The sequence below is a fragment of the Mus caroli genome, unplaced genomic scaffold (genome assembly GCF_900094665.2).
Source record: "Mus caroli unplaced genomic scaffold, CAROLI_EIJ_v1.1 scaffold_11628_1, whole genome shotgun sequence".
NCBI lineage: Eukaryota > Metazoa > Chordata > Mammalia > Rodentia > Muridae > Mus > Mus caroli.
In genome coordinates, this window is record NW_018388728.1 from 14,664 (window position 1) to 24,114 (window position 9,451).

Here is a 9,451-nt window from a genome sequence, read left to right on the forward strand (position 1 = left end):
CTGGTCAGCTGAAACTGGACTCTAGGATGATTTGGCGAGAATGGGCCCCTTCCCCCTCCTTCATAACTAGGTGCACAGATTAGTAAAATTGAGTTTTGATCAAAATCTGATTTGTCTTAGCTCCATTCTTTCTCTTGTCTGTCTAGTTCCTTTTCTTTCAGCTCAAGTCTGCCATCTCAGCTGTACACATTCCTCGTGAGCCGCTTGACGGCGCCAGAACAGGGACCTGAAGAATGGCAGAAGGACGCTGAGAGAATGCTGTCCATGTAGAGCTCCACAGGAAAAGCAAATGGTCTTCATATTGGACACTAGAGTAACAAACAGGTACACATGCTAGGGCTAGCTTAAAATTTCATTTTTTAAAGTGTTGCTGAGGGTCAGTAGGATACGAACTAAGCTTGAATTGGCTCTAACCCAGTGCTGGTTCTGCTTTGGTCAGCAGCATATTAAGCGAAACTAGAAACTGAAATCAGGCAGTTGTCCCCAGCTTTTAGGAGCTGTTTCAGGTGGAAGATGGTAGGGTTTAAAGTTATGGATCAGCCGATCGTCTGTAGTTTTCAGGAGCTGTTTCAGGCCCGAGGAGTAGGGCTTAAAGTACAATTGGTAAGAAATATTTAAGATAGGATAGATAGCTGCTACCCATGAATCAAGGAAGAAGAAACAGTAGATTGCAGAACATGGGAAAAAGTTGGTGGGGCCTTGAAAATCATTCAGCCAAATAATTTCACCTTAGGCCTCTGGGTGCTCATAAATGACACTATCAAAGATGCTACCTCTCCGGGATTAAATTGTACCCAGGCAGAGCTTGTAGAATCTCAGGAAGAGCGCCTATCGGAGAGGGCCTTCTCAGAAAATTGATAAATGTGTAAACTCTGATGATGAACTAATTTCTATCAGAAATCACTCAGATAGAGGAGCTGCCCATTATTTTGATGAGAATTGGTTTTCTTGCGAGTCTCCTTCTCCACCTATGGTCCCCACCTCGGGAGGTGCTACTCATAGGGACACACGACTAAGCAAATTAGAGTTTGAAATTAGGCTTCAGAAGTTGACTAATGAGCTTCGGGAGCTAAAAAAGATGTAGGAAGTGGGGAAGAGTAACTGTTCTGAAGTTCACCAGGTGCCACTAGAAAGAGCTGTGAGTCCGGCTCCTGGGAGAGGACAGAATATGTCTGATATACTAGCCTTTCCTGTGGTCAAGGCAGTTGATCAACAAGATACTAGGGTCAGACATTACCAGACTTTGGATTTCAAGTTGATAAAAGAGTTAAAAATGGCTGTTGTGCAATATGGCACTTCAGCCCCATTTACTCAAGCGTTACTGGATACAGTCGTGGAGTCACACTTAACCCCACTAGATTGGAAGACTCTTTTTAAGGCTACCGTGTCAGGAGGAGATATTTTGCTTTGGGATTCTGAATGGTGAGACGCCAGTAAGAAAGCTACTGCTTTAAATGCTCAGGCTGGTAATTTAGCCTGGGATAGCAACATGCTTATAGGAGAGGGTCCGTATAAGGGAGAGACAAATCAGATTGATTTTCCCGTTACAGTGTACACACAGATCACAGCGGCTGTGCGCCGTGCATGGGGACTGTTGCTGGTTAAAGGAGATAGTGGTAGAAGTTTAGCTAGCATTCGGCAGAGTTCTGATGAGCCTTACCAAAACTTTGTGGACAGGCTTTTGATTTAAGCTAGTAGAATCCTTGGAAAGTCGGACATGGGAAGTCCTTTCGTTATGCAATTGGCTTATGAGAATGCTAATGCAATGTGCCGAACTGCGATTCAACCACATAAGGGACAGACAGATTTGGCTGGATATGTCTGTCTTTGCGCAGACATCAGGCCATCTTGCACAATTTTGCAGGGGACCCACATACAAGCTATGTTCTCATGGAAATGAGAGAATAATGCATGTTTTAAATGTGGAAGTTTGGATCATTTTAAAAGTCATTGTTCTAAGAACAAAGGTTCTGAGAATGGGCAAGCAGACCGTGCCTCAGGAATTTGTCTCTGGTGCAGGAAGTGTCGCCACTGGGCCAGAGAGTACAAGAATAAGCCAGGCGTTCTGAGCTGCCCAGTGCCAGGAAAGGAGGGAAGGGGTCGGCCCCAGACCCCGACTTACTCAAAGAAAACAGCTTATGGGGCTATAAATCTGCTGATCAGCTAACAAGATGAGTTTTTGAGCTTGTCAGGTCAAACCCAGGAAATACAAGACTAGACCTCTATTCCACCATCCACGCAGTATTAACCCCAGAAATGGGAGTCCAAACTCTGCCTACCAGAGTCTTTAGACAGCTACCTGTAGAAACCTGTGGATTTCTTTTAGGATGAAGCAGTTCTATTGTAAAAGGCCTGCAGATTTATCCAGGTGTTATAAATAATGATTATGAGGGAGAAATTAAAATCATAGCTGCTTCTCCTCATGGTGTTATAACTGTACCTGCTAATCAGAGAATTGCTTAACTTACTTTGACCCCTTTATGTCAGTCACCGTAAAGATTCTTTAAAAATGAGAGAGAACAAAGTAGCTTTGACTCCTCTTGCATAAATTGGGTTCAATCTATTACTAATCAGAGACCTAACCTTAAATTGGCATTTGATAGAAAAAGCTTTGAAGGATTAATAGATACTGGGTCCGATGTAACGATTATAAGAGGGCAGGACTGGCCCTCAAACTGGCCCTTGACTGATTCCTTAACTCACCTTCAAGGAATTGAATATGCTAGTAACCCAAAACATAGTTCCAAATTGCTAACCTGGAGAGATGGAGATGGATAATCAGGAAAAGTTCAGCCGTATGTTATGTCAAATGTGCCTGTAACTCTGTGGGGAAGAGATCTGTTGTCACAGATGGGTATTGTAATGTACAGTTCTAATGAGATGGTGACTAAGCAGACATTCAGGCAGGGACCTCTGACTGGTCATGGACTAAAAAAGAAGGGACAGCAAATTAAGACTTTTGAGGATCCTAAACCTCACTCTAACACAAGAGGTTTAAAGTATTTTCAGTAGCGGCCACTATCTTGCCTGCATCCCATGCGGTAAAAAAATCCAATGACTTAATGATATTCCGGTGTAGGTACATCAGTGGTCTTTACCTAAAGAAAAAATTGAAGCCACTTCTTTGCTAGTGCAGGAGCAGTTAAAAGACGGACATTTGGTGGAGTCTCATTTTCCTTGGAATACACCAATTTTCATTATCAAGAAGAAATCGGGTAAATGGAGACTGTTAAAAGGTTTAAGAAAAGTTCACAAAACTATGATACCTATGAGAACTTTACAACCGGGGCTTCCTTTCCTAGTAGCCATTCCTAAGGGATATTATAAAATCGTGGTAGATCTGAAAGACTGTTACTTTACCATCCCTTTGCATAAAAGGATTGTGAAAGATTTGCTTTTAGTGTTCCTTCTGTAATTTTAAGGAACCTATGAAAATATATCAATGGACAGTTCTTCCACAGGGGATGGGTAATAGTCCTTCCTTATGTCAAAAGTTTGTGGCATAAGCCATTCAGCCTGTGAGACAACAATGGCCAAAGATTTACATCATTCATTTCACAGATGATGTTTTGATGGCGGGAAAAGACCCCCAGGATTTACTTTTGTGCTATAGAGACTTACAAAAAGCCTTAGCTGATAAGGGATTGCAAATAGCTTCTGGAAAGATACAAACTCAGGATCTTTATAATTATTTAGATTTTGGACTCACTGATCAAGCTGTTTTTCCCCAAAAGATTGTTATTCGTAGAGATAAATTAAGGACCTTAAATGATTTTCAAAAATTGCTAGGTGATATTAATTGGCTTCGCCCCTATTTAAAGCTTACTACAGGGAAGTTGAAACCTTTATTTAATACTCTTAAAGGGAATTCTGATCCTACTTCCCCTAGATCCCTAACCTCAGAAAGATTGCTGGCCTTACAGCTAGTGGAAAAAGCTATTGAAGAGCAATTTGTCACTTATATAGATTACTCCTTGCCATTGCATCTGTTAATTTTAATATGACTCATGTGCCTATGGGACTGTTATGGCAGAAATTCCCTATAATGTGGATACATTTGAGGATTTCTCCTATACATAATATCTTGACATATCATAAAGCAGTGGCTCAGATGATTATAACTGGAAGAAGGCAGACATTAACTTATTTCAACAAAGAGCCAGATATTATTGTTCAGCCTTACAGCATAAGTCAGGACACTTAGCTGAAACAGCATAGTACAGATTGGTTGCTTGCACAAATAGGGTTTAATGGAACTATAGACAGCCTACCCCCAAGATAGATTGATAAAATTTTTGAATGTACATGATGTGATATTTCCTAAAATAACTTCCTTACAGCCTTTATACAATGCTCTATTGATTTTTACTGATGGCTCCTCTAAAGGGCGAGCTGGATAACTTATTAATAATCAACAAGTCATCATAGAGACTCCTGGTCTTTCAGCTCAGTTAGCTGAATTAACAGAAGTACTGAAGGTCTTTCAGTTTGTACATGAGGCTTTTAATATCTTTACTGACAGTTTACATGTTGTGCAATCAGTACCCTTATTGGAGACCTGTGGTACATTTAACTTTAATATGCTGTCAGGATCCTTATTTTCAGAATTGCAAAACATCATTCTTTCCCAGAAAAGTCCATTTTATATTGGCCACATACCATCTCACTCTGGTCTTCCTGGACCTTTAGCTGAAGGCAATGATTGCATTGACAGAGCTCTAATAGGAAAAGCCTTAATTTCGGATTCTGTTTTTTTGGCCAAACATGATCATGAAAAGTTTCATTTCTCTAGCCATACCTTAAGGCTCCAACATAAAATCACTAAGGAGCAAGTGAGAATGATTATAAAACAATGTCCTAAATGTATTACATTATCTCTAGTGCCACATTTAGAAGTCAATCTTAGAGGTCTTATGACTAATCATATTTGGCAAATGGATATAACCCATCATGTGGAATTTGGAAAATTAAAATATATACATGTTTGTATAGATACTTGTTCAGGATTTCTTTTTGCTTCTCTGCATTCAGGAGAGGCTTCTAAAAATGTGATCAATCATTGCCTACAAGCATTTAATGCCATGGGATTGCCTAAATTTATTAAGACAGATAACGGGCCATCCTATTCTAGTAAAAATTTTATTTCATTCTGTAAAGAATTCGGTATCAAACATAAAACTGGAATTCCTTATAACCCCATGGGAAGGGGAATAGTTAAACGTGCTTATGGCACCTTAAAGAATTGGCTTTTTAAGACAAAACAGGAGCAGTTATATCCCCCAAGATCACCAAAGGCACATCTTGCCTTTGCTTTATTTGTTCTAATTTTTTTTGCAAACTGATATTAAAGGTCAGTCTGCAGCAGATCGCCACTGGCATCAGGTTACTTCTAATTCTTATGCATTGGTAAAATGGAAGGACCCACTAACTAACGAATGGAAGGGTCCAAATCTGGTTCTAATCTGGTGAAGGGGCTCGGTCTGTGATTTTTCATGAGAAGATGGAGCCTGATGGCTAGCTGAGAGATTAATTCGTCAGCTGAACACAGATCCTAAATCTTACTGTAAGTATCACTCTTAGTGCTAAAATTCCTCCTTTGCCTAGAAATCAGCTGGGAACAGAGGCTCCCAAAAAAAAGCTGTTTTCTTGCAACTCTTAGAGCCAGCTACCCCACAAGGAGGCCAGAGAAGGAGCCTAGACTTGATAATTTGCAAGTGAATAAAGTACCTGGACTTCCTCAAAAGAAGCTTTGTATTGTTACCTTCTCATTGTCTGTATCTCATTTTTTCAAGCAGGTCAATCAACACTTTCCAGCCAGACTGCAGTGGGCATGCATCCCCACCCCCCAAGAGTGTGCAGTAAGCAGCTACTATTTTCATTCTAAAGACATTCTAACATGTGTTGTGGCTTTTGGTCTGATTTGTGATTAAGGTTTGCTACTAGGGCTAGAAAGGTGGAAATTTCAAATATTAGAAGAAATTGGTTTTTATTCTGATAGACAGGCTTAGTCCCTTAGCTGGTCTCTGGTTTTCCACCCTTGCTGCTATTGCAAGGTCCCCTGTAAAAATAACAGAGATGAGGAGGGTGACCTCCAGCTCCTAATATAGCCTACAGCCACAGACTGTGGTGTTACTAGTGACATAATTCTTGTTGAGATCTTGCTGAATCTGAGGTTGACAATTCTCCTTTAGGAGCTGCACAGTACTCAGAATTGTGCATACTGATTTGTAATCATAGTAATACAGTATGGGCATCAGCTTGGGTGCAGAAATTATACTGCAGGGGAAGGTCCAACTTGACCATTTCTGAGTTCCCTGTGAGATAAACCCGGTTTGGATAGAGGTTGGTATCTAGTTCCAGTTACAACCAAGAATATCATTCTAAGTCTCTGCCTTCCCTCTCCAAAACATACCAAGGGCCATGATTGTGGGTCGTGACAGCACCCACGGGAGAAATCTGGTCAATATCCCCCAGCCATGGTAAAAGCCCACTCATGCAAGGATGAGAAAATCATTTGATCACCTCAGTTAAGCGTGGCCTTATTAAGCTTAATTAATAGGGGGGAGAGAGGTTAGAGACCGTATGGTGAGAAGGGCAAGCCCTTCACAGCCTCCCACCCTAACAAGCCAATTGGCTTTGTATTATGGAGCAGGTCATCACCCCCTCCTCTCTGTTCCCTGCCTGTCATCCAAGGCTGTGGAGGAGAATCCACATACTCTCCTTCAGTGTTATCTTAATAAAGTGTCTTTCAAAATTGTACAATTAGTTATCACCAGTGTTCCAATGCCCTAGAAAGACCACGTAGCTGACTACTTGGTATTCAGCTAGGAAGTTACCTATTCAGTAACTAATTAGCATAATAAAAGACAGAGCCAACAGCTCAGGGCTAGACTGCTAGATGTTTACTAGGACAGAAAGAACAGTCTTATCCAGATATGGTTTACCATAAGAACAGATAGGAAATCCCACTGAGACAGGTTTCTTCATTAGGCCCTAAGAATTCAGGCAAAACTATTGAGCATAAATAAATTCTATGCCTCAGGCCAGCCTTTTCTTTTTTTATATTAACAACAGGGAGGAGCTGTAACCACCCCCACCGCCTTGAAACCTGTTTGCTCAGGCTTCACTGTTAGCAGTAAAAGAGCATCATGGTGGAGCCTGCTGCCCTATTGTTCTGCCACTCCCACTGCTGCAGCCTGCTGCCTTGCTGTTCTGGAGCCAAACACCTGGTCACCTGAAACTAAACTCCAGGATGTTTTGGCGGGAATGGGCCCCTTCCCCCTCCTTCATAACTCGGTGCACCAAATAGTAAAATTGAGCTTTGATCAAAATCTGATTTGTCTTAGCTCCATTCTTTCTCTCATCCATCTAGTTCCTTTTCTTTCAGCTCGAGTCTGCCATCTCAGCCATACCCATTCCTCGCAAGCCACTGGATGGCATGAAACATTTCCGTCCAGCAGCTCACTCATTTTTTTCTTCTAAAACATATCTGGAGTTATAAGTTTAATCATAAGACATTATAGTTCAGAATTATCTTTTACACTTGTTTCCTCTCAACAAACATATATACCAACCTTTAAAAATATAGAGAAATATTTAGCCAAAGCATGACAGCCCAAACCTAGGCAGAGAAAAATTTGGTGCTGAGACTGAAGAAAATATTGACCAGGGACCTGCACAACTTGGAATTCTTTCAACGGACAGGCACCAAACCCTTAAACGATTACTTATACAATTTTTGCTTGAAGACATGGGCCTATAGGCACATATGTAGCAGAGGACTGCCTTGTCTGGCCTTAGTGAAAGAGAAGGAGCCTAATTTTGTAAAGAGTTTATGACCCATGGAAGAGGGATGTCTGTGGCAGGGAAGCACCATCTCAGAGATGAGTGGGAAGAGAAATGGGGTAAAGAACTCTGGGAGTTCTTAAAAAAAATAAAACAAATCTAGAGTCATGTTTTCTCAAGGAATGAAAGCCCATTCTCAGTCTTACAGATTTTGAGGTTTCAAGATCAGTAGATAGACCTAAAATCAAGCTAGGATGCGAAGCTTGCCATGTAACAAGTGTTTAATTATCAAGTTTTAATGGCCAAAGTGCCAATTGTGATTGAGACAAAGAAAAACCCTCAGGCCAAAGGTGCTTTCATTGTTTTTCAATTTTTTGCATAATACAATCTTTATTTTTTATATAATATCCTTATTTGTATAATTTTGCTCTTCTGTTGATTCATGGACAATAAACATCAGAGTGACCCAATGCAAGGCAACTTCTGCAAGAAAGAGAGGTACTGATATATTAAGGATTTGTTTAATCATTCTTATAGCCCATTCTTTTTTCATCAGTATAAGCCCTGTGTAAGGGAGAATTAATGCCAGCCATTTTAATTTTGTTTGTTTGCTGGAGAGGTATGTCATTTGTGATCCCCTTATCTTATATGTCATATAACTGGCAGAATGCATTATAAAGATAGGCTTGTAATTTGATAGTGGGCTAGCTTCTCTAGTCCTTGCAATCTTGTTGAATTTTTCAAACTTTACTTTGTTCTGATTATTTTCTTCCTTTGTAAACCCAAAGGCATATCTTCCAAGCATATCTTGAAACTAGATCATCATAAGGAGATTTATGACAACTTTATGTGTGTCATAAACTCCTCAATGAAAGGGAACTTTCAAGTAGATGCAGATAAGAATATCTTCCTAAAATCAGGATAGGTAGTATGCCTAGGAAATTTTTGGGAAACCTTAACAACAGTACACTTAGAATATGGAATAAATGATTCTTAAGAAATTTCCCATTAATTTAATATTCCCAAGTTTTACAAATAATAAAAGCCCTCCTCAAGCCTGCAACATGTAGAGATCCAGAATAAAACTGAAAAACTATTGATCATGATCGTAGCGTGCAGAACAGCTTTGTGGGATCTTTTTCAAACAGTTATGTTGGTTTTTTTGACTTTCATTGTTTCCATTAATATGGGTGTCCCAAAGTTATTTTAGTAATGTGGAAGCTGTGTGTTTCCATCCAGGACTCATGGTGTTTCTACTAATAGGTAGACTTAAATTTATTTGCAGTTAAGATATGTTTCTTTCTAGTTGAGTTGTTGTACTATAATGTTGGTGTGCTTAACTCTTATTATTTAGGGTGCAATCATAATTTAAATGTAGTCCTTTATAATGTAATAACATTATAGGCTATGTCATAATATTTTGAAAATTTTAAAAAGTAAACTTTGAAAATTTTCAACAAGATTGTGAGGGCTAGAGGAGGTAGACCACTATCAAATTGCAAGCCTATTCTTATAATGCATTCAGTCAGTTTTATGACATATAAGATAAGGGGGTCACATATGGTATACCTCTCCAGCAAACAAACAAAATTAAAATGGCTGGCATTGATTCTTCCTTCCTTAAGGTTTATACTGAAGAAAAAAGAATGGTCTGTAAGAATGATTA

At 39.8% G+C, this 9,451-nt stretch overlaps 1 long non-coding RNA gene across 1 annotated transcript; it reads left to right on the forward strand.

The window, feature by feature from the left end:
* Nucleotides 1–232: 232 nt before the first annotated feature.
* Nucleotides 233–7,293, forward strand: LOC110287761. Its single transcript, XR_002377247.2, has 3 exons — nt 233–324; nt 5,796–5,858; nt 7,075–7,293. It is a non-coding gene; the product is annotated as an uncharacterized LOC110287761 (long non-coding RNA).
* Nucleotides 7,294–9,451: the final 2,158 nt, after the last annotated feature.